The sequence below is a fragment of the Hemitrygon akajei genome, chromosome 3 (assembly GCF_048418815.1).
Source record: "Hemitrygon akajei chromosome 3, sHemAka1.3, whole genome shotgun sequence".
In the NCBI taxonomy this organism is placed as follows: domain Eukaryota; kingdom Metazoa; phylum Chordata; class Chondrichthyes; order Myliobatiformes; family Dasyatidae; genus Hemitrygon; species Hemitrygon akajei.
The window spans coordinates 102,917,997-102,941,513 of NC_133126.1; the positions used below are offsets into that span (position 1 = coordinate 102,917,997).

General features: G+C 41.7%; 1 protein-coding gene across 4 annotated transcripts in view; it reads left to right on the top strand.

Moving 5' to 3' along the window:
• The window catches only part of znf106a (zinc finger protein 106a), a 131,072-nt gene that overhangs the window by 5,811 nt on the left and 101,744 nt on the right, over nt 1–23,517 (top strand). For 2 of the 4 annotated variants that reach the window (XM_073040528.1, XM_073040527.1), the window contains exon 2: nt 16,814–16,886. The exons of the other annotated variants lie outside the window; for them this stretch is intronic. The gene's annotated coding sequence lies outside the window, so the exon portion shown is untranslated. The remainder of the gene's footprint in view (nt 1–16,813; nt 16,887–23,517) is intronic. 4 annotated transcript variants of the gene reach the window in all.

The following is a 23,517-nucleotide window of genomic DNA, read 5'->3' on the forward strand; positions in this document are numbered from 1 at the left end:
TTCTAAACTCCACGTACCTATCCAAGAGTCTCCTAAAAGACCCTATCGTATCCGCCTCCGCCACTGTCACTGGCAGCCCATTCCAATCACTCACCACTCTCTGCGTAAAGAAACTTATCCCTGACCTCTCTTCTGTACCTACTTCTAAGCACCCTAAAACTGCGCCCTCTAGTGTTAGCCATTTCAGCCCTGGGAAAAGGCCTCTGACTATCCACACGATCAATGCCTCTCATCATCTTATACACTTCTGTCAGGTCACCTTTCACCCTCCGTCACTTCAAGGTGAAAAGGCCGAGTTCTCTCAACTTGATCTCTTAAGGCATGCTCCCCAATCCAGGCAACATCCTTGTAAATCTCCTCTGCACCCTTTCTATAGTTTCCACATCCTTCCCATAGTGAGGCAATCAGAACTGAGCACAGTACTCTAAATGTGGTTGCTATATAGCTTCCTTTTCTTTTATGACTAAATTCCTAAGCTCTTGTCATTCAGCATTCCATTACCCTTTCTTTTCTCCTTACACTAGTCCTGAGCTTTGATCAGCTTGTCGTTAATTGGCTTAAAGGAAGAAAGCAGAGGGTAGTTGTGGAAGGAAAGTATTCTGCCTGGAGGTCGGTGACTAGTGGAGTGCCGCAGGGACCTGTCCTGAGACCCCTGCTATTTGTGATTTTTATAAATGACCTGGATGTAGAGGCGTAAGGATGGGTGAGTAAGTTTGCGGATGACACGAAGATTGGAGGAGTTGTGGATGGAGCTGTAGGTTGTCGAAGGTTACAAGAGGATATAGATAGGCTGCAGAGTTGGGCAGAAAAATGGCAGATGGAGTTCAATCCGGACAAGTGTGAGGTGATGCATTTTGGAAGGACAAACCAGAAGACTGAGTACAGGGTTAATGGTCAGTTACTTAAGAGTGTGTATAAACAAAGGGACCTTGGGGTTCAAATCCATACATCTCTCAAGGTCGCTGCACAGGTTGATAGGGTAGTTAAGAAGGCATATGGGACGCTTGGCTTCATTAACAGGGGGATTGAGTTCAAGAGTAGAGAGGTCATGTTGCAACTCTACAAATCTCTGGTGAGACCGCACTTAGAGTATTGTGTTCAATTCTGGTCACCTCATTATAGGAAGGATGTGGAAGCTATGGAGAGGGTGCAGAGGAGATTTACCAGGTTGTTGCCTGGATTGGAGAACAAGTCATATGAAGCAAGGTGAGCAGAGCTGGGAATTTTCTCTGGAGCGTAGAAGAATAAGAGGAGACTTGATAGAGGTTTACAAGATTATGAGAGGCATAGATAGGGTGGATAGTCAGTACCTGTTTCCCTGGGCACCAACAGCAAACACCAGAAGGCATATGTACAAAATCAAGGGAGGGAAGTTTAGGGGAGACATCAGGGGTAAGTTTTTTACGTAGAGGGATGGTGGTGGAGGCTAAAACATTAGGGGTATTTAAGAGCCTCTTGGACAGGCACATGGATGAAAGAAAAATAGAGGGTTATAGGGTAGTGTGGGTTTAGTACTTTTTTAAAAGATTATATGGGTCGGCACAACATGGAGGGCTGAAGGGCCTGTACTGTAGGGTTCTATGGTTACACAACTCCTACTTGTCAGATCTGAACTTGCTTGATAACACAGATGCTCCCAAATAACTCTCTGTGCTCCTGTCTGTTAATGTATTGTTTTACCTTCCCCCAGTTTAGTATTTTACCAGAAGGCCCATACTTACCCTATTCAGAGCTATCTTAAAATTTAAGGAGTTATGATCACTATTTTCAAATGCTCTCCCACTGCAAGGCTAGTCATCTGGCCTGACTCATTTTGCAAAAACAGGGTCAAGTATGGTCACTCTTGTTGGATTATCCACATACTGTTTCAAGAAACACTCTTAGATGCACTGAAGAAATTCTGACCCATCTAATACTCTTTTACAGGAAACCCTAGTCAATGTTGTGGATGTTAAAACACTCACTATGGCAACCCTTTCCTTTTACACCTATCCACAGCCTGTCTACATATTTTTATCTCCTTCTGGCAATTAGGAGGCCTATAGACTGGCTGTATCTTGCTTATTTTCGTCTGTATTGCCTCAATTGATGAGACCTCCAGTTTGTCTTCAAACCTTAAGGACCTTGTTTGTGAGCACAGAAATCTATATCTCATCTCCTTACAATCCATTCACTGTAGTTCTAATTTTTCTTGCCACTTTCTTAAGCCGAAAAGTCAGTTGTGCCATAACTTGGCTGCCACTGCTTTACTCTCTGAGGCCATTCTCCCCAACAGTACGTCTGTTTGAGAAATAGTTGCCCATAGGGGATCCCTGTACTCCCTGACTACATCTACAATCTGGTGGTCATCCGCTCACTTCCTGCCTGTGTAGACAATAATCGTAGAGTGACCAGAGCACTAAGCATGCTACCCATAATGTCCTCAACAGTGTAGATGTGATTCCATCTTCATTTGTAGCTGGAGCCACTTCTTTACCATTGTCCATAGGGACACTTGAAGTCTCCGATTTCTTACAAGTTGTAAGAGTTGCAACATTCCACAGTTCTCCTGGATCACCAGCATCTTCACTTCACTCAAAGCATAACCTTTTGTATTCTGAAGTTGTGAGGTTTACTGAAAGAATTAAAGAAGTAAATACAAAAATACCGACCAGTTGCTGCCCCTGGGCCGCCATTCCTACCAAGGTTCCAACAACGTAATGATGAGAGCCAGGTGACATTGATAATACGTTGCTCAGTAGGCTACTTCTTAAGTTTAGAGCTTGTGGTGTTCGTATATGGCTAAAAGATGGGCTAATCTTTAAACGACAGTCAGGATAAATGTGTAATTTTCTGACTGTCAGGCATAGATTGACTACTGTGTGACATGTGGCTCGGTGCAGTCAGTATATTAACAGATTATATTAATGACTTCAGAAACAAGTTCTCCTCAAATTATGGTAGTATTCCCCTCCTGCGAATAAATGTGTGTAACCCAGTTTGCAAGTCAGAAATGCACCTGCAAATTGAGTTCACAACCAACAGAAGCTGTCAGAAAATCCATCCTGTTGGTCTCTCAAACTCCTTTATATGTACGAGCCATACATCAGTCAGGTGTTCACAATTGGATCAAAAAATCCAATTGTAAGGGAAGTGTCTAGTCTGAAATTGCTAGAAAAAGTTTGTGAACCCTTTGCAGTTGCCTGGTTTATCTGCATAAAATGCGGTCTGATCTTCATCGATGTCAGAGACAAACACAATCTGCCTAAACTAATAACACACAAACACCTGTACTCCTCCTCAGTACTGAGTACACCATTTAAACAATCACAGTTTGCATTCAAAAAAGTATATGAAACTCTGGGGTAATGCCTTCTATGAAAGCTATTGGGAGTCAGTTGTTCCAATCATGAGCTGAGATTGGTGGTGTGGGTTGTAGAGGTGCCCTGCCCGAATTAAAAAAAAGACACAGTCATTTTATTGACAGAGCCTGCTCTTCTCAAGAAAGCTCTGTTTATGTGCACCATGCCTCAATGAAAACAACTTTCAGAGGACCTTCGAAGAAGAATTGCGTGATGCATGAAGCTGGAAAAGGCTACAAAAGCATTTCTTTTTTTTAAAATTTTTTTAAATTAGTTTTTCAAAACATTTTACAAAATTAAAAACCCCAAATCCCAATGAGGAGCATTAATACAGTGCAAGATTAAGCATACAATAACAATATGCTACAAAGGAAGAGAATTTAACAAAAAAAAGCACCTAAATTAAAGACAAGTGAGCTTAGCGTCCTCCCCAAGCCCCACAACACAAGAAAAAAACAACAACAACTCCAGACCAACCACCACACAGTATAAAGAGTATAAGTCTGGACTTTCAAACTCCCAGACTGTGAATACACTTAGCAACAGAGGATAATAATGCCTACTACCAGAAAAAAAAGGGAGCTGAAAGCAAGGGACCGAAAAGAAAAAAAAAACCCTAGTCAGGAGGAAGGTTATGAAAGTACTCGATAAAAGGTCCCCAGACCTTATGGAACTTTAGATCCGAATTAAGAACCGATTGAATAGCTAAGGCAGATTTAGTAGGTGATCTGGTAACAGAGGACGATCGGTCCAGTTTAGGATCCAACCAACAGTTGAAGTCACCACCCAATATAAGAGAGTATGAGTTTAAGTCTGGTAGTGAGGAAAAAAAACCGTTCAAAAAAGTTAACATCATCAAAGTTGGGGGCATACAGGTTTGCTAGTGCAACTTTAGTGTTATATAGTTTACCAGAAACAATAATAAAATGGCCATTTGTATCAGATATTTTATTATGGAGTTCAAAAGGAATATTTGAATGAATAAGAATGGAAACTCCCCTAGCTTTAGCGGCAAAGGATGAATGAAAATGCTGACCCGCCCACTTTGACAGAAGCCGGGAGTTATCAAAACAACGAATATGAGTTTCTTGAAGGAAAGCAATGTCAGCTTTGAGTTGTTTGATATGTGAGAATACCTTCCTCCTTTTAACAGGGTGGTTCAGTCCCTTTACATTCCAGCTCACGAATTTAAGTGCACTAGCCATTATCAATTACTAATGCATAAAAGGCAGCAGGCATATAAAAAGTCAAGCAGTACAATAGCAGTCTGGGAGCAGAGATGTAAACATAGATTCGTAAGGTCAAAATATAAAAACATGTCCTAAGCAATAAAGAGATGTTGGAACTGGAAAACCCACCCCAGCCGCACAACCCAAAACTAGACGGCTACCAAAACAAGTAGCTAGCTCTACCAAAAAAATTAACCCAAATACAACTTCCAGATCTGTGTCATTAACAACATTTCCGTATAAATATTATAGCAAATAATAACTAGTTTATGCACTAGAAAACATAACTACAGATTAGAACACCTTCTGCAGAAATATACAACTTAATACAGAGAAAATCGGAAGAAAACCAAAACTAACCTACCCGCGAAACATTATAGAAGAATAAAGTAAGAGAAAGGGAAAAAAAAGGTAAGAAGGAAAAAGAAAAAGAAGAGGAAGGGGAAAGTTATAAATTCAAGAGGAGTGTTTATCAACCATTTACAGAGAAGGGAGAAAAAAATTCAGAGATTAGAAAAAAGGAGTGAAGAAAAGAAAAAGATAAAATAAATAAATATTTAAAACAAAGGAAAAATAAATCAGTTGAACTGTGAACCGACAAACAGGGAGGCCTTCACTAAAGACTTCGAATCTCCAAGACAAGTTAGAATTAGTTGCAGAACTCTGTAGGTAAAGTTATACAAGAATAAAAATAGATTACACACACACCAAATCCCGGGAGAGATTGTCAACAGCCCTTAAAGTTTCAATGAATAATGTCTAAGTGATTCAAGTGAATTCCGAGTCCAGAGAAAGTAATTTTACTACGAGGAGTACTTATCCACCATTTTATGAGGTCTGATCAGATTCCGAAGATGACTGGATAGCCGGAAGACTTGCCACAAACGCTTCAGCTTCCTTCGCTGATTTGAACCACTTATATTTCCCGGTATTAAGCTTGATTTGTAGATCAGCAGGGTTACGAAGGGAAGGTTTGAAACCACGATCAAAAAGCACTTTCATTGCGCCTTTAAACTCAGCGCGCATCTTTAAGGTCTGGGGTGCAAAATCTTCCACAAAGCGAATGGTTGTATCCTTGAAAGGAAGCGACCCCCTGCGATCAGACTGTGTTTTACCTGGTATTGATGGAAACACAAGACTACTGGTCGCGGGCGGGAGCCCAGAATTCCGGGGGGGACGTAAACTGTGTGCCCGTTCGAGCTCGGGCGGCTTCGGAAGCAAATCTTTCCCGAATAACTCACAGAGAAACTCGGCGAAAAACTTCACGGTTGATCCCTTTTCAGTCGCCTCTGGTAATCCCAGAATTCTGATGTTGCAGCGTCTGCTACGATTTTCGAGATCCACCATTTTGGAAAGAAGTTTATTAGATTTTTCCTCTAAGCTGGAACAGAGAGTCTCCAAGTATCGAACACGACTTTCTAAATCTTCAGAAGTCGAATCGATGCGAGATAAGTGTTCAGCATGTTTGTCCACTTTATCGTTGATCCGATCCAGTTTGTCTTCTAACTGTTTGAAAGCGGTTTTAAATTCCTTTAAGATTTCGTCTCGGAGCTTTCCAAGCGCAACCAGCGTCTCGTCCGACGGGGTCATCACTTCTTTTCTCCCGGGTTTAGAACTCTTGCGGAAGTCCCCAGCGGTTTTAAATTCCTTTAAGATTTCGTCTCGGAGCTTTCCAAGCGCAACCAGCGTCTCGTCCGACGGGGTCATCACTTCTTTTCTCCCGGGTTTAGAACTCTTGCGGAAGTCCCCAGCGGTTTTAAATTCCTTTAAGATTTCGTCTCGGAGCTTTCCAAGCGCAACCAGCGTCTCGTCCGACGGGGTCATCACTTCTTTTCTCCCGGGTTTAGAACTCTTGCGGAAGTCCCCAGCGGTTTTAAATTCCTTTAAGATTTCGTCTCGGAGCTTTCCAAGCGCAACCAGCGTCTCGTCCGACGGGGTCATAGCTTCTTTTCTCCCGGATTTAGAACTCTTGCTAGACATTGTAAGTTAGATATATTCACAGGCAAGTAAGAGATACCGAAATAATTCCTAACTAAGGTTTAAAAAATGGAGACATTTAGTGCAAAGGTAGCGACAGTAACGGAACAGAAGTTCGGAGCAGCTAAGCAATCGCCATCTTACTGGAAGTCCTACAAAAGCATTTCTAAAGACCTGAGTGTTCATCAGTCCACAGTAAGAGAAACAGTCTACAAATGGAGGAAACTGATTACTGTCGCCACTCTCCCTAGGAGTGGGTATCCTGCAAAGATTACACCATGAGCACAATGTGCAATGCTGAAGGAGGTGAAAAAGAACCCAAAAGACCTGCAGAAATCAGTGGAACTTGCTAAAGTCTTAGTTTATGTGTCCAGTATAAGAAAAACACTGAACAACAATGGTGCTCATGGAAGGACACCACGGAGGAAACCACTGCTCTCCAAAAAAAACATTGTTAAATGCATCACTGCCTGGTTTGGAAATTGCACCATCTCAGATCGCAATACCCTGCAGCGGATAGTGAGGTCAGCTGAGAAGTTCATTGGGATCTCTCTTCCTGCTTTCACGGACATTTACAGCACACGCTGCATCCGCAAAGCAAACAGCATTATGAAGGACCCCACACACCCCTCATACAAACTCTTCTCCCTCCTGCCGTCTGGGAAAAGGCACCAAAACATTCGGGCTCTCACTACCAGACTATGTAACAGTTTCTTCCCCCAAGCTATCAGACTCCTCAATACCCAGAGCCTGGACTGACACCTTATTACCCTATTGTCTTGTTTATTATTTATTGTAATGCCTGCACTGTTCTGTGTACTTTATGCAGTCCTGGGTAGTTCTGTAGTCTAGTGTAGTTGTTTTTTTTTCTCTTTTTTATGTAGTTCAGTCTAGTTTTTGTGTTGTGTAACACCATGGTCCTGAAAAATGTTCTCATTTTTACTATGTACTGTACCAGCAGTTATGGTCAAAATGACAATAAAAGTGACTTGACTTGATCTCAAGTTTTCAAAAGACCACCTGGATATTCCGCAGTACTTCTGGGGCAATGTTCTGTGGACAGATGAGACAGAAGTTGAACTTTCTAGCAGAAAGTTATGTTTCTAGCACTGTTTGGAAGAAAAAGGGTACTGCAGACCAACACCAAAACCTCATCCCAACTGTGAAACATGGTGGAAGGAGCATCATGATTTTGGGCTGTTTAGCTGCCTTAGGGCTTGGCCAGCTTACAATCATTGAAAGATCAATGAATTCAAAATTGTATCAAGGCATTTTACAGGAGAATGTCAGGGTAGTCACCCATTACCTGAAGCTTGATTGAAGTTGGATGATACAAAAAACAATGATCTGAAACATGAGTAAATCGACAACAGAATGGTTTAAAGAAGAAAATTCATGTTTTGGAATGGCCAAATAAGTGTGCAGACTTTAACCCAATTGAGATGCTGTGGCATGACCTGAAGAGGGCTGTTCATGCAAGCTGTCCCAGATACATTGATGAGCTGAAACTGTTTTGCATGGAGGAATGGTCTCAAATTCCTCTTGGTTGTTGTGCAAGTCTGATCAGCAGCTATAGGAAATGTTTGGTGGATGTTATTGGTGAAAGTTATTGTTTGGTGGATGTTATTGGTGAAAATTATTGTTTGGTGCATGTTATTGGTGAAAGTTGGAGGCAAAGTTAATGAAGTCAACGAGCTCAGCATGCATGCAGGAGGCAGCGCCAATGCAGTCGTCGATGTAGCAAAGGAAAAGAGGGGGACGGATACCCATATAGGCTTGGAACATGGACTGTTCCACAAAGCCAATAAAAAGGCAGGCATAACTGGGACCCATGCAGTCCCACTACCATGCACATCTTTCCCTCCCCCTCTCTTTCTGCTTTCTACAGGATCACTCTCTACGTGACTCCCTTGTCCATTCATTCCTCCCCCATTCCTTCCAACCGATCTCCCTCCTGGCACTTATCCCTGCAAGTGGAACAAGTGCTACACCTGCCCTTACCCTTCCTTCCTCACCACCATTCAGGGCCCCAGACAGTCCTTCCAGGTGAGGCGACACTTCACCTGTGAGTTGGCTGGTGTGGTGTACTGCGTCCGGTGCTCCCAGTGTGGTCTTTTATATATTGGTGAGACCCGACGCAGACTGGGAGACCGTTTTGCTGAACACCTATGCTCTGTCCGCCAGAGGAAGCAGGATCTCCCAGTGGCCACATATTTTAATTCCACGTCCCATTCCCATTCTGATATGTCTATCCATGGCCTCCTCTACTGTCAAGATGAAGCCACACTCAGGTTGGAGGAACAACACCTTATATACCGGCTGGGTAGCCTCCAACCTGATGGCATGAACATTGACTTCTCTAACTTCCATTAATGCCCCTCCTCCCCTTCTTACCCCATCCCTGATATATTTAGTTTTTCTTCCTCCTCCCCCTTTTTTTTCTTTCTCTCTCTGCCCATCACTCTGCCTGCCACATCTCCCTCTGGTGCTCCCCTCCCCCTTTCTTTCTCCCTAGGCCTCCTAGCCCATGATCCTTTCCCTTCTCTAGCTCTGTATCCCTTTTGCCAATCACCTTTCTGGCTCTCAGCTTCACCACACCCCCTCCGGTCTTCCCCTATCATTTCACATTTTCCCCTCCCCCTCCTACTTTCAAATCTCTTACTATCTTTCCTTTCAGTTAGTCCTGACGAAGGGTCTCGGCCCGAAACGTCGATATTGCTTCTCCCATAGATGCTGCCTGGCCTGCTGCATTTCACCAGCATTTTGTGTGTGTTGCTTGAATTTCCAGCATCTGCAGATTTCCTCGTGTTTGAATTTCACTTAGCTTTTTTAAAAATCATTTTTGTTCTTGGGTCCCTAATTCTATGAATGTATTTTCTGCTATTTTTTTTTCAGTTTCCATGCCAGTATTTTCATAGATTTTGATCCACTTTCATAATGTCTCTGTTTCAGAAACATTAAATTTTTCCTGATTTCTTGCGTAGCTGAACTAGTAATTTCATTCCTAATTCTTTTAACTTCCCCTAATGTATCCTGTGTCAAATTCAATTTGTGTTTTTTTCTCTAGTTCCTTCAGCCTATTTTGTAATTCCTCTAATGTTTTATTCCTTATTTTTTTCTTATATGAAGATATCACTATAATTTTCCCTCTTAAGACCGCCTTCAGAGTATCCCATAAAATGGGAGGTGAAACCTCTCCATTATCATTAAATTCTAAGTAGAGGCCAATTTCTTTTTTTAATTTGTTCCTTAACAAATTATTGAGTAGATCATTGAGTAGATTTGAATTTAGTTTCCAAATAGTATTCTTTGGTTGTAGGTCAAAACCAACAGATAAATATATAGGTGCATGGTCACTTACATCTATTGTCCCAATTCCACAGGTGTTTATTTTGTCTTTGTCTTTTCCAAATGTTATGAAATAGTCTATCCTTGTATATACAGAATGGGGAGCAGAATAATGAGTGTAATCCCTTGTGTCGGGGAAAAGGTCCCTCCATAAATCAATTAAGTCAAGTCAACTTCTATTGTCATTTTGACCATAACTGCTGATACAGTGCATCATAAAAATGAGACAACGTTTTTCAGGACCATGGTGTTACATGACACAGTCCAAAAAACTAGACTGAACTACATTATAAAAAAAACAGAGAAAGCTACACTAGACTACAGACCTACACTGGACTACATAAAGTGCACAAAAACAGTGCAGGCATTACAATAAATAATAAACAGGACAGTAGGGCAAGGTGTCAGTCCAGGATTCGGGTATTGAGGAGTCTGATGGCTTGGGGGAAGAAACTGTTACATAGTCTAGTCGTAAGAGCCCGAATGCTTCGGAGCCTTTTTCCAGACAGCAGGAGGGAGAAGAGATTGTATGAGGGGTGCATGGGGTCCTTCATAATGCTGTTTTCTTTGCAGATGCAGCATGTAGTGTAAATGTCCATGATGGCAGGAAGAGAGACCCCGATGATCTTCTCAACTGACCTCACTATCTGCTGCAGGGTCTTGCGATCCGAGATGGTGCAATTTCCGAACCAGGCAGTGATGCAGTTGCTCAGGATGCTCTCAATACAACCCCTGTAGAATATGATGAGGATGTGGGGTGGGAGATGGACTTTCCTCAGCCTTCGCAAAAAAGTAGAGGCGCTGCTGGGCTTTCTTTGCTATGGAGCTGGTGTTGAGGGACCAGGTGAGATTCTCCGTCAGGTTAACACCAAGAAACCAACATTCTCAAAAAGTGTATTAACTTTCTTATGTAAAGATTTTGTTTCATAGGTTTTTCTATTGGAAGAGTCTAAGTTTGGTTGTAATCGTAAATTTAAGTCTCCGCCACATATCAGGAGACCTTCTGTTTCTGTTACCATAATATCAGTAATTTTTTGAAAGAAACCAATACCACTTCCCGGGGGTGTGTATATATTCAATAGAGTAACTGAATTCCCGTCTATATTCCCCCTTACCAGAATATATCTGCTCTCTTTATCTCCCATTTTGAATACTTTTTCAAAATTAGCTTACTTGAGATAAGAATAGCAACTCCTCTCCTATGTCCTGATTTATATGAGGAGAAAAACAAATTAGTGAAGCCCATTCTCTTTAGTTTTCTATGCTCATTATCACTTAAATGAGTTTCCTGTAAATATACTACATGGGCTTGTTCTTTTTTCATTTTGGATAAAATTCTATTACATTTGATTGGATTTAATAGCCCATTGACATTAAAAGAAATGAATTTCACTTTGTCCTTGGCCATCTGTATTTATCTGTCAATATATCATTGAAATTAGCAGAATAAAACTTAATCGATCTACTCCCTGAACAAATAAGAGCCAAGAAACGCAAATAATAACAAAAATGGCAATGAACGTGTGATTCCAAGGTTGAGGTCTCTAGTAGATGACCCTGCGTTGAGCTAGAGGAAATGTCTAGCTGTGGGGGATAACCCCTCCTACTTGTGAGTTGAGGGCCCCCATTGCAGTATTCATAAAAGTCAGTGAACAAATCCATTATACAGAAAAGATTTCCCTGTGTACTCCTATACATATATGCACACGTATATACAAACCCCATTTCCAGAAAAGTTGGGATATTTTCCAAAATGCAATAAAAACAAAATTCTGTGATATGTTAATTCACGTGAACCTTTATTTAACTGACAAAAGTACAAAGAAAAGATTTTCAATACTTTTACTGACCAACTTAATTGTATTTTGTAAATATACACAAATTTAGAATTTGATGGTTGCAACACACTCAACAAAAGTTGGGACAGAGTTAAAATAAGATTGAAAAGTGCACAGAATATTCAAGTAACACTGGTTTGGAAGACTCCATATTAAGCAGGCTAATTGGTAGCAGGTGAGGTATCATGACTGGGTATAAAAGTAGCGTCCATCAAAGGCTCAGTCTTTGCAAGCAAGGATGGGTCGTGGCTCACCCCTTTGTGCCAAAATTCGTGAGAGAATTGTTAATCAGTTCAAAAGGAACATTTCCCAACGCAAGATTGCAGAGAATTTAGGTCTTTCAACATCTACAGTACATAATATTATGAAAAGATTCAGAGACATCTCAGTGCATAAAGGGCAAGGTCGGAAACCACTGTTGAATGCGCGTGATCTTCGAGCCCTCAGGCGGCACTGCCTAAGAAACCGTCATGCTACTGTGACAATTATAGCCACCTGGGCTCAGGAGTACTTCGGAAAACCATTGTCACTTAACACAGTCCGTCGCTGCATCCAGAAATGCAACTTGAAACTGTATTACGCAAGGAGGAAACCATACATCAACTCTATGCAGAAATGCCGGCAATTTCTCTGGGCCTGAGCTCATCTCAGATGGACCGAAAAACTGTGGAAACGTGTGCTGTGGTCAAGTGAGTCCACATTTCAGCTAGTTTTCGGAAAAAACGGGCATCGAGTTCTCCGTGCCAAAGATGAAAACGACCATCCTGATTGTTATCAGCGAAAAGTGCAAAAGCCAGCATCTGTGATAGTAAGGGAGTGCATCAGTGCCCACGGCATGGGTGAGTTGCATGTATGTGAAGGTACCATTGACTCTGAGGCATATATTAGGATTTTAGAGAGACGTATATTGCCATCAAGGCAACGTCTCTTCCCGGGATGTCCATGCTTATTTCAGCAGGATAATGCCAGACCGCATTCTGCAGGGGCTACAACAGCGTGGCTTTGTAGACACAGAGTGCATGTGCTTGACTGGCCTGCTGCCAGTCCAGATCTGTCTCCTATTGAAAATGTATGGTGCATCATGAAGAGGAGAATCAGACAACGGAGACCACGGACTGTTGAGCAGCTGAAGTCTTATATCAAGCAAGAATGGACAAAATTTCTAATTGCACATCTACTACAATTAGTATCGTCAGTTCCAAAATGATTAAAAGGTGTTATTAAAAGGAAAGGTGATGTAACACAATGGTAAACATGCCTCTGTCCCAACTTTTGCTGAGTGTGTTGCAGCCATCAAATTCTAAATTTGTGTATATTTACAAAATACAATTAAGTTGGTCAGTAAAACAATTGAAAATCTTTTCTTTGTACTTTTGTCAGTTAAATAAAGGTTCACATGAATTAACATATCACAGATTTTTGTTTTTATTGCTTTTTGGAAAATATCCCAACTTTTCTGGAAATGGGGTTTGTGTGTGTATATATATATACTCATTTTGGTGGGGAAAAAGGAGTAAGTGAGCGAATAAAGAATAACAACTAAGTAATATAAAATCCACATTATAATAAGTATTTCTCGAGATAGGTATATCACCGTCTACTTTTGCTTCCGTTTAGCTTCTCAACATTTTTAATGTTAGCCAAACCTTATGGCTCTTCTGAACGGGGTGAGGACTGTCTTTGGGAAACTCCCGGTCTCTTTCTGATATATTTCTCTCAGCCTCCTCCCGTCTCCTGCCTTCTCGATTCTCGCACTATTTCCCAAGCGGAGCGGGATAATTCCTCTGCCAGGCTTTCCCTCGGTTTGATCACGCTGACGGGCAACTCTCTGGCCTTCATGTCTGTAGTCTTCTCTTCCACTGTCTGGTACAACTGCGTCCCGTCTTCATAAAACACTCGAAGTTTAGCAGGAAATGGAGTTTGAAATCTAATGTGGCTGATGTGTTTGCTCCGGGAGATGAGTGGTTGTTATGGTGTTGGGCAGCTTTACATGGATAGGGTGGATGGTTGTCGTCAGGATCATATCAAGCACAGCAAGGGATGAAGGAAAACTCACAGAACTCTTAGAATTGCCAGCAGCAGGAGTTGACACCGGTTTGAAGAAAGTGGTAAGGGTTGTTTGCTTGGCAGCATTTTGTTTTTCAGCATAAATTTGCTTGTAGGGAAGAAAGGTCGACGGCAGTGAGTGACTGAAATGCTGACTCCATTCTAAACTTGGGTCCATGTCCATCGCCATTTGTGGCAAGTGTTCCGAGTTACACCATTCCCTCACCGTTGGTAAACTCCTGGGATTTTCAAAATCGTCTGTTGCTTGCAGCATCTGAGAGATAGTCGGCTGTAAAAAAAAACGCCTTGAATGTGGATCACACCTTGGTCGAGTGATTGAATCAGCGATGTTGTGTTAGGCGGCAGGAAACGCACTGTTATGTTAGGATGAATGCTGTTCAAATGGCTGGCGCAATGTCAAGCAACAAAAAAAACTTTAAATGCAAGATTCTGTTCCCGGCAATAGCATCCCAGAGCTGCATTACCTTCACCTGATGCTGCACTGTTTATAATTCCCAACTTTTTTTTTAAGTGTTAAAGCGGTTCTCTGCCGCTCGGCTGATGGCCCAGGACATGACATCGGACGCTTAGGAGGCATAGTTAATATTTCAAGCACAAAGTTACTATGCTAGGTAAAACCAACAAAAGTTTAAGTGTGCAAGATCGCACATCCACATCTTGCCAAAACCAATGCAAAACTGGCGGGAGTGAGGCTGAGGTGCGTGCACCTGACTTGTATTGGTGGGAAAGCAGTGCTTCTCGTCCCAACAGTGAGACTGTGAGGTGTGCGCATGTGACTTGTATTGGCGGGAAAGCAGTGCTCCTTGCATAACGGAGTTTTGGACGCCTATAAGGAGACGTTGGTAGAAATAGGCTCCTCGCATAACTGTGATTCTGCATTATCTGATGACACATATAACGAGGATAGGGTATAATTCATAAAACCGGATAATTACAAAGGGTTCACAAACTTCTTATAACTGTAATTAGGAAAGGTTTAGAGCGATATCGGCTAAAGTAAGCCAGATAGGCTCATGAAGACAATTTGTTTAACATGGATGAGTTGGACTTAAGGCCCTCTTTCTGTGTTGAGAAACTCCACTTTATGACTAGGGTTGCAATCAGGGATAAACCATTTAGCATTGAGATGGGAAGAAAAAATTCTCCAGAGAACTGTGACTTGTGGAATTCTCTTGCACAGAAGCTGAAGTCAAGTCATTAAATATGTTCAAAGATCAAAATTCAAATTTGTTATCAAAGTATATATATGTTACAATATACTACCTGGAGAACGTGGTCTGGATGATGGCGTTCCTTGTTGATGGATGCTGCTTTCTCGTGGATGTGCTCGATGGTGGGAAGGCTTTTCCTGTGATACTCTGGGTTATGACCATAAGATATAGGAGCAGAATTAGGCCATTTGGCCCATCAAGTCTGCTGTGCCATTTCATCACGCTTGATCCATTTTTCCTCTCAGCCCCAGTCTCCTCCCTTCTTCCCGTATTCCTTCACGCCCTGACCAATCAAGAATCTATTAACATCTGCCTTAAATATACATATAGATGGCCTCCACAAATGCCTGTGGCAAAGAATTCCACAGATTCACCACTCTCTGGCTAAAGAAATTCCCCCTCATCTCCATTCTAAAAGGATGCGACTCTTCTGCGAGGCTATGTCCTCTGGTCTTAAACTCTCCCACCACAGGAGACATCCTCTCCACATCCACTCTATCAAGGCCTTTTGCCACTCAATAGGTTTCAATGAGGTCACCCCTCGCTCTTCTGAATTCTAGTTAATACAGGCCCAGAGCCAACAGAAGCCCTTCATAAGACAAGCCATTCAATCATGGAATAATTTTAGTGAATCTCCTTTGAACCCTCTCCAGTTTCAGCATATCCATTCTAAGATAAGGGGCCCAAACCTGCTCACAGTACTCTTAAGTGAGGCCTCACCAGTGCTTTATAAAGTTTCAACTTTACATCCTTGTTTTTATATTCTAGTCCTCTTGAAATTAATATTAACATTGCATTTGCCTTCCTCATCACAGACTCAACCTGCAAATTAACCTTTAGGGAATCTTGTACAAGGATTTCTAAGTCCCTTTGCTCCAGTTTTTTGTTAAGTGCATGACCATACACTTCTTGACACTGTATCCCATTTGCCATTTCTTTGCCCATTCTTCTAATCTGTTTGTCATTTTGTAACCTCTCCTTCCTCAAAACTACTTGCCCCTCCACCTATCTCCATATTGGTTGCAAACTTTGCAACAAAGCCATTAATTCCATCATATAACGTAAAGAGAATTGGTCCCCAACACAGACCAGTGTGGAACACCACTAGTCACTGGGAGCCCACCAGAAAAAGCTCCCCTTTATTCTCACTCTTTGTTTCCTGCCAATCAGCCACTGCTTTATCCATGCTATATCCACTATTTGTTTTGTAAGCTTTTCCGTTTTGGTGTTTTCATACCAGGCTGTGATGCAACCAGTCAGGATTCTTTCCAAAATGCACCGATAGAATGGTAGGATGAGTTGCATATTATTCTAGGAGTCGGGGATTGAGGGATATGAGAAGAAAGTTGAAACAAGACTGGATGAGCTATGATCGTAGTTGAATAGCCTACTTTTTTTGTGTTTTCTAAAAATCTGTGTAATTAAAACTCTTCACGATAATTTATCTGCCTATCTTATTTGGTGTTTGCATTACTCAAGAGTTTGGACTCTAATATGCTCGTCCATTAGTTGGCCATCTGCATCCTCTAAAAGATGACTATATTTGTGGAATGTGTGATAAGGTGCTTGTTCTAGTCCTACTTAAGCGCTCTTTTTCACCTTAACTGATATGTTAACAGTTGCTGATTAAAAGTTCAAAATTGAGCTATGAAAAATAGAAACCAAATGCAGTTTGGTCTCCTGCTTTGCATGACACCGGTATTCCAATGAGCATGGCCTTCAATTTTCAGTTGCCTCTCAATTTTATTTTCCATCTCACCCATTCCCAGACTTCTGACTTTGCTGTATTTTCTTCCAATAAGACACATTGTGAACGTGAGGGACATCTGCCTGGCCATGTGGTAGCCCTTGTAGTCCTGCATCGACAATTCTTAGGTAAACAAACCATCATTTTTTCTCATCATTTTCTCATCATTTTTTCTCTGCATCTTTTTCTCATTTTTTTATGGCATAGGTGACGAAGCCTGTTGGTTTTCTGCTGGTTCTTGGAGCAATCTCTTCTACTCTTTTTGAGGTCAATGGGTCAAGTTGCAATGTAAAATGGGGACAAAATCAAAATGAGTGACAAATATAGGATTGATTGTGTTGTATTTGAATGCATGCAGAATAAGAAATTGGGAAGATGAACAGTTACAGATTGGCATGTATGATGTTGCAGGCATCACTGAATCATGGCTAAAAGATTATAGCTGGGAGCTTAACGTCTAAGGATACACATTGTATTGCAAGGCAGTTGGGCAGAGGGGGTGGGTTGGCTCAGTTGGTAAAAAATGATATTAAATCATCAGAAAGAGATGACATATGATCAGAAGGGATAGAATCGTGGCTAGAGCCAAGAAACTGCAAGGATATGAAGGCCCTGATGGAAGTTATATACAGACCTCTGAGGTAGAAAATGCATATCAAAAGGGCAATGTTACAATAGTCATGGAGGATTTCAATATGCAGGTATATTGGGAAAATCAACACGTGCAAACAAGCTGGAAGAACTCAGCAGGTCAGGCAGCTTCTGTTGAAACTGTTCGTTTCAACAGATACCTGCTGAGTTCCTCCAGCTTTTTTGTACGTGTTGATTTGACCACAGCATCTGCAGTGTACTTTGTGTTTGCTATTGGGAAAATCAGGTTGGTGCTGGATTCCGGGAGAGAGGGGAATTTTGTAGAATGCTTACGAGACAGCTCTTTGGATCAACTTGTGGTTTAGTCCACTAAGGGATCAGCTATTCTGGACTGGGTGTTATGTAATGAACCAAAATAGATTAGAGAGCTCAAGGTAAAGGAACAGTGATCATAATATGATAAAATTCATTCTGTAAATGGAGAAGTAGAAGCTAAAGTCAGATGTATCAGTATTACAGTGGCGTCAAGGGAATTACAAAGATGGGAGATGAGCTGGTCAAAGTTGACTGGATGGGAACACTCGTAGGGATGACAGTAGATCAGCAATTCGGAAGGCACAGGATAGATACATCCTAAAGAAGTAGTAGTATTCTGTGGGCAGGATGACACAACAGTGGCTGACAAAGGCAGTCCAAGCCAACTTAAAAGCCAAAGAAGGCATATAATGGAGGAAAAATTCATGGGAAGTCAGGATTGGGAAGCTTTTTAAAACCAACAGAAGGCAACTAAAAAAGACAAAGAAGAAAAAGAAGCAATACAAAGCTAATAATATTAAGGAAGAAACCAAAAGTTTTTTCAAATATATAAAGTGTAAAAGAGGAGCGAGAGTAGATATCGGACACTGGAAAATGATGTTGGAGAGGTGGTAATGGGGGACAAGGAAATGGAGGATGAACTGAGTATTTTGCATCAGTCTTCACTGTGGAAGGCACTAGCAGTATGCCTCAAGTTCAAGAGTGCTATGGGGCAGAAGTGAGTGAAGTTGCCATTGCTAGCAAGAAGGTGCTGGAGAAACTGAAAGGCCTGAAGGTAGATAAGTCACCTAAACCAGATGGTGTACACCCCAGGGTTCTGTAAGTAGCGGCTGCGGAGATTGTGAAGGCATTAGTAATGATCTTTCAAGAATCAATAGATTCTGGCTTGGTTCTGGAGGAAAGAAAAATTGCAAATGTCACTTTACTCTTCAAGAAGGCAGAGAAGCAGAAGAAAAGAAATTGTAGCAACACATGCTGGAAGAACTCAGCAGGCCAAGCAGCATCTATGGAAAAGAGTACAGTTGATGTTTCAGGCTGAGACCCTTCAGGAAGAGTCCTGAGGTAGGTCCTGCTGAAGGGTCTCAGCCCAAAACATTGACTGTTTACTCTTTTCCATAGATGCTGCCTGGCTTGCTGAGTTCCTCCAGTGATTTGTGTGTTTTGCTTGGGTTTCCACCATCTGCAGATTTTCTCTTGTTTGTGAAAATAAATCGAACGCCAGTTATCCTCAACCACTGACCTCAGTGTTGGGAAGATATTGGAGTCAATTGTTAGGATGTAGGTTTAGGGTACTTTCGAAGTTATTTCTGATCTACACTGACTGTAGTCTCAGGTGAGGAAGTCAAGAAATGTATAGAGGCCCAAGTTTTGGAACCTGTTGATTAGAACTGAGGTATGATGGTGTTGAATGCTGAGCTGCAGTCAATGAACAGCAGCCTGAGGTATTGCTATTGTTCAGATGATCCAAGGCCAAGTACAGAGCCAATGAGATTGCACTCTCTGTAGACTTATTGTAGTGACAGACAAATTGCAGCAGGTCCAGAACATTAGGAGTTGATTCTGGCTGTGACCAAACTCTCAAAGCACTTCATCACAGTAGACGTGAGTGCAACTGTGCAATTGTCTTTGAGGTAGCTCACCCTACTCTTGGGCACTGGTATGATTATCACTTTTTTGAAGCAGATGTTCCACCTCTGATGCAGCAGTGAGAGATTGAAGATATCCTGCAGCACACCTGTACAGGATTTCATTGCCCGACCAGGTACACCATCTGGGCCTTGCGAGGATTCACCCTCTTGAAAGACGTTGCCTTCTGAGACAGAGATCACAGGGTTCCAAGATGCTGCAGAGATTTGCATAGATGTAAATCACAAACATAAGAAAATCTGCAGATGCTGAAATCCAAAGCATCACACACAAAATGCTGGAGGAAACCTGCATGTATGTAAGCAGTCGATGTTTCATCAGGACTGGAAAGGAAGGAGCAGAATCAGAATAAGAAAGTGTGGGGAAGTGGATTAAAAAGTTCAAGGTGGCAGGAGATAGGTGAAATCAGCTTAGGGGGTGTAGTGAAGGTCTGGGATGTTGATTGGTGAAAGAGATAAAAAGCTAGCGAAGGGGGAATCTGATAGGAGAGGACAGAAGACCATAGAAAAATGGAAGTGGGGGGGAGTATCAAGACCATAAGACATAGGAGTAGAAATAGGCTATTCAGCCCGTCAAGTTTGCTCCGCCATTTCATCATGGCTGATCCCGGATCCCATTCAACCTCATATACCTGTCCATCAACCATATCCCTTGAAGCTCCAACCAATCAGGAATCTATCAACTTCTGCTTTAAATATACCCGCTGATTTGGCCTCAACCACAGATTCACCATTCCTTGGCTAAAAAAAAATTGTCCTTACATCTGTTCTAAAAAGTCGCCACATAATTTTTAGGCTATGGTCTCTAGTTCTGTACACCTCCACCACATTCATGTAAACAAGTCCTTTCAGCATTCAGTAGGTTTCAATGAGACCCCACCCCTGCATTCTTCTAAATTCCAGAGAGTTCAGGTCAAAAGCTGCCAAACGCTCCTTGTATGTTCACTCCTTCATTCCCGGAATCATCTTCATCAACCTCCTCTGGACTCTTTTCAATGACAACATATCCTTTCTGAGGTAAGGGGCCCAAAACAGTTGACAATACTCCAGTTGTGGCATGACTAGTGTCCTATAAAGCCTCCAGCATTATCTCCTAGTGTTTATTTTCTATTCCCTTGATATAAATGGCAGCATTGCATTTGCCTTCTAACCACAGACTCAACCTGTAAGCTAACCTTCTGGGAGTCTTGCATGACCAACTGCACCTCTGATGTTTGAATTTTCTTCCCATTTAGATAATAGTCTGCACTATTGTCCCTTTTACCAAAATGTATTATCACACATTTCCCAAAACTGTATTCCTGCTGCAATCATTCTATCTTTGGCAAACTTTGCCACAAAGCCTTCAATTCCATTATCCAAATCATTGACAAACCATGTGAAAGGTAGTGGTCCCAATATTGATCCCTGAGGAAGCCCACTAGTTACTGGCAGCCAACCAGAAAAGACCCCCTTTATTCCCACTTGCTGCCTCCTGCCTGTCAGCCATTCTTCTATCCACGCCAGTGTATTTCCTGTAATACCATAGGATTTTATCTTTTTAAGCAACCTTATGTGAGGCACCTTATCAAATGTCTTCTGAAAATCTAAGTAAAAGACATCCACTGCCTCTCCTTTCTCTCCCCTGCTGATTACTTCCTCAAAGAATTCTAACAGATTTTTCAGGCAGTATTTCCCTTTGACTTATTTTATCATTAGTCTCCAAGTACCCTGAAACCTCATCCTTAATGATAGATTCCAACACTTTCCGAACCACTGAGGTTAGGCTAACTGGCCTATAATCTCTCTTTTGCCTTCTTCCCTCTTATAGGGTGGAGTGCCATTTTCAATTTTTCCCATGCTAGAATCAAGTGATTCTTGAGATATCATGACCAATGCATCCGTTATCTCTTCAGTAAACTCTCTCAGGACTCTGGGATGTAGTCTATCTAGTCCAGTTGACTTATCCACCTTAAGACCTTTGAGTTTGCCTAGCTCTTTTTATTTGTAATAGCAATGGCACTCACTCCTGTTCCTGACACTTATGGACCTCTGGCACACTGCTGGTGTCTTGCACAGTGAAGACTGATGCAAATGTACTTATTAAGTTCATCTGCCATTTTGTCTCCCATTACTACTCACCAGCATCCTTTCGATATCAACTCTCACTTTCAATATCAACTCTCACTTTCCTTTTATTCTTTATATAACTGAAACAACTTTTAGTATCCTGCTTTATAATATTGGCTAGTTTGCCTTCATATTTCATCTTTTCCCTTATAGCTTTTTTAGTTGCCTTTTGTTAGATTTTAAAAACTTTCCAATCAATCAAATTCCCACTTATTTTTGCTACCTTACATGTCCTTTCCTTGGCTTTTATGCAGTCTTTACCTTCCCTTGTCAGCCGTAGTTGCCTAGCCCTGCCATTTGAGAACAACTTCTCCTGTGGGACATATCTATGATGAACTTCTGAACTATTCCAAGAAACATCAGCCCTGCCAGTATCCCCCTGCAATCCAGCTGGGAAGCTCCTCTCTCATGTCTCTGTAATTCCCTTTATTCCATTCCGATACTGATCCATGTGACTTGTGCTTCTCCCTCTCAAATTGCAGTATGATTTCAATCATATTCTGATCACTGCCTCTTAAGGGTTCTTTTACATTAAGCTCCCTAATAAGATCTGGGTTATTACACAACACCCAATCTAAGATAGCCTTCCCTTGAGTTGGCTCAAGCACAAGCTGCTCTAAAAACCAGTCTCGTAGGCATTCAACAAATTCCCTCTCTTGAGATCCGACACCAACCTGATTTTCCTAATCTCCTTTTGCATATTGAAGTCCTCCATTAAAATACTGACATTACCCTTATTACATTCCCTTTCCAGCTCCCTTTGCAATCTCAACCTAAATTCTTGGCTACTATTTGGCCATTATGATTCCCATAATGGTTTTTTTATCCTTGCAGTTTCTTAACTCCACCCACAAAGATTCTACTTTTTCTGCCCGTGTCACCTCTTTCTCGAGATGTAATTCCATCTCTCGCCAACAGATCCACACCACCATCTTTGCCTTCCTGCCTGTCCTTTCGATACATAGTATATCGTTTGATGTTAAACTCCCAACTATGCCTGCCTTTCAGCCACGACTCAGTGATGCCCATGTCATACTGACCAGTCTCTAATTGCGCCATGAGTTTGTCCACCTTATTGCGAATGGTACATACATTTAAATACAGCCCCTTCAGTCCTGCATTCTTTGCCCTTATGAATTTTGCCTCTGTGGTACAACTTTTCTCTGTCTGCAGTTGTCATCAATCATTGGCTTGTCCGTTCTTACATTCATTTTATATGTTACATCATCTACTGCTGGCTCATCCTCAGCTCTAGCATACTGGTCCCACCCGCTACCATATTAGTTTAAACCACTCCCGAAGACTCTAGTAAACTTGTCCTCAAAAATATTGATGCCCCTCGGATTCAAGTGCAACCCATTCCTTTTGTACAGGTTATACCTGTTCCGAAGAGGTCCCAGTGATTCAGAAATCTGAATTCTTGCCCCCTGCTCCAATTCTTCAGCCTGAGGGAGGTGATGGGCAACTAATAAAGAAGGGTGTGAGAGGGAAACAAGAATGGGAAATGATGAAGGGAGGGGGGGATCAATTGCCAGAAGTTTGAGAAAATGTATGTTTATGCCATCAGGCTGGAGGCTACCCAGATAGAGAATAGGTGTTGCTCTTCTGACCTGAGTGTGGCCTCATTGCAGACGAGGCCATGGACTGCCATGTCAGAATGGGAATTAGAATTGAAATTGATGGCCACTGGGAAAGCCCTACTGTCCTCTCCCATCAGATTCACCCTTTTCCAACCCTTATCTCTTTCACCAATCACCTTCATTTTTTTACTAACAGAACCACCTCTCTGTTACCTATCTGTCCTTTTGATACAATGTTTATCCATGGATAGTAAGCTCTCAACTATGATCTTCTTTCAGCCATGACTCAGTGATGCATAAAACCTTGTACCTGCCAATCTCTAACTGTGCTACAAGATCATTTACTTTATTCTGTATACTGCATGCATTCAAATATAGCATCATCAGTCCTGTGTTCATCACCCTTTTCAATTTTGCCCCCATGTTACACTTCAAGTCATTCCATGTCTGCAATTCTGCTCTATAATTTGGCTGTCCTTCCTCATATTCTCACTACACACTGAATCTACTTATTACCA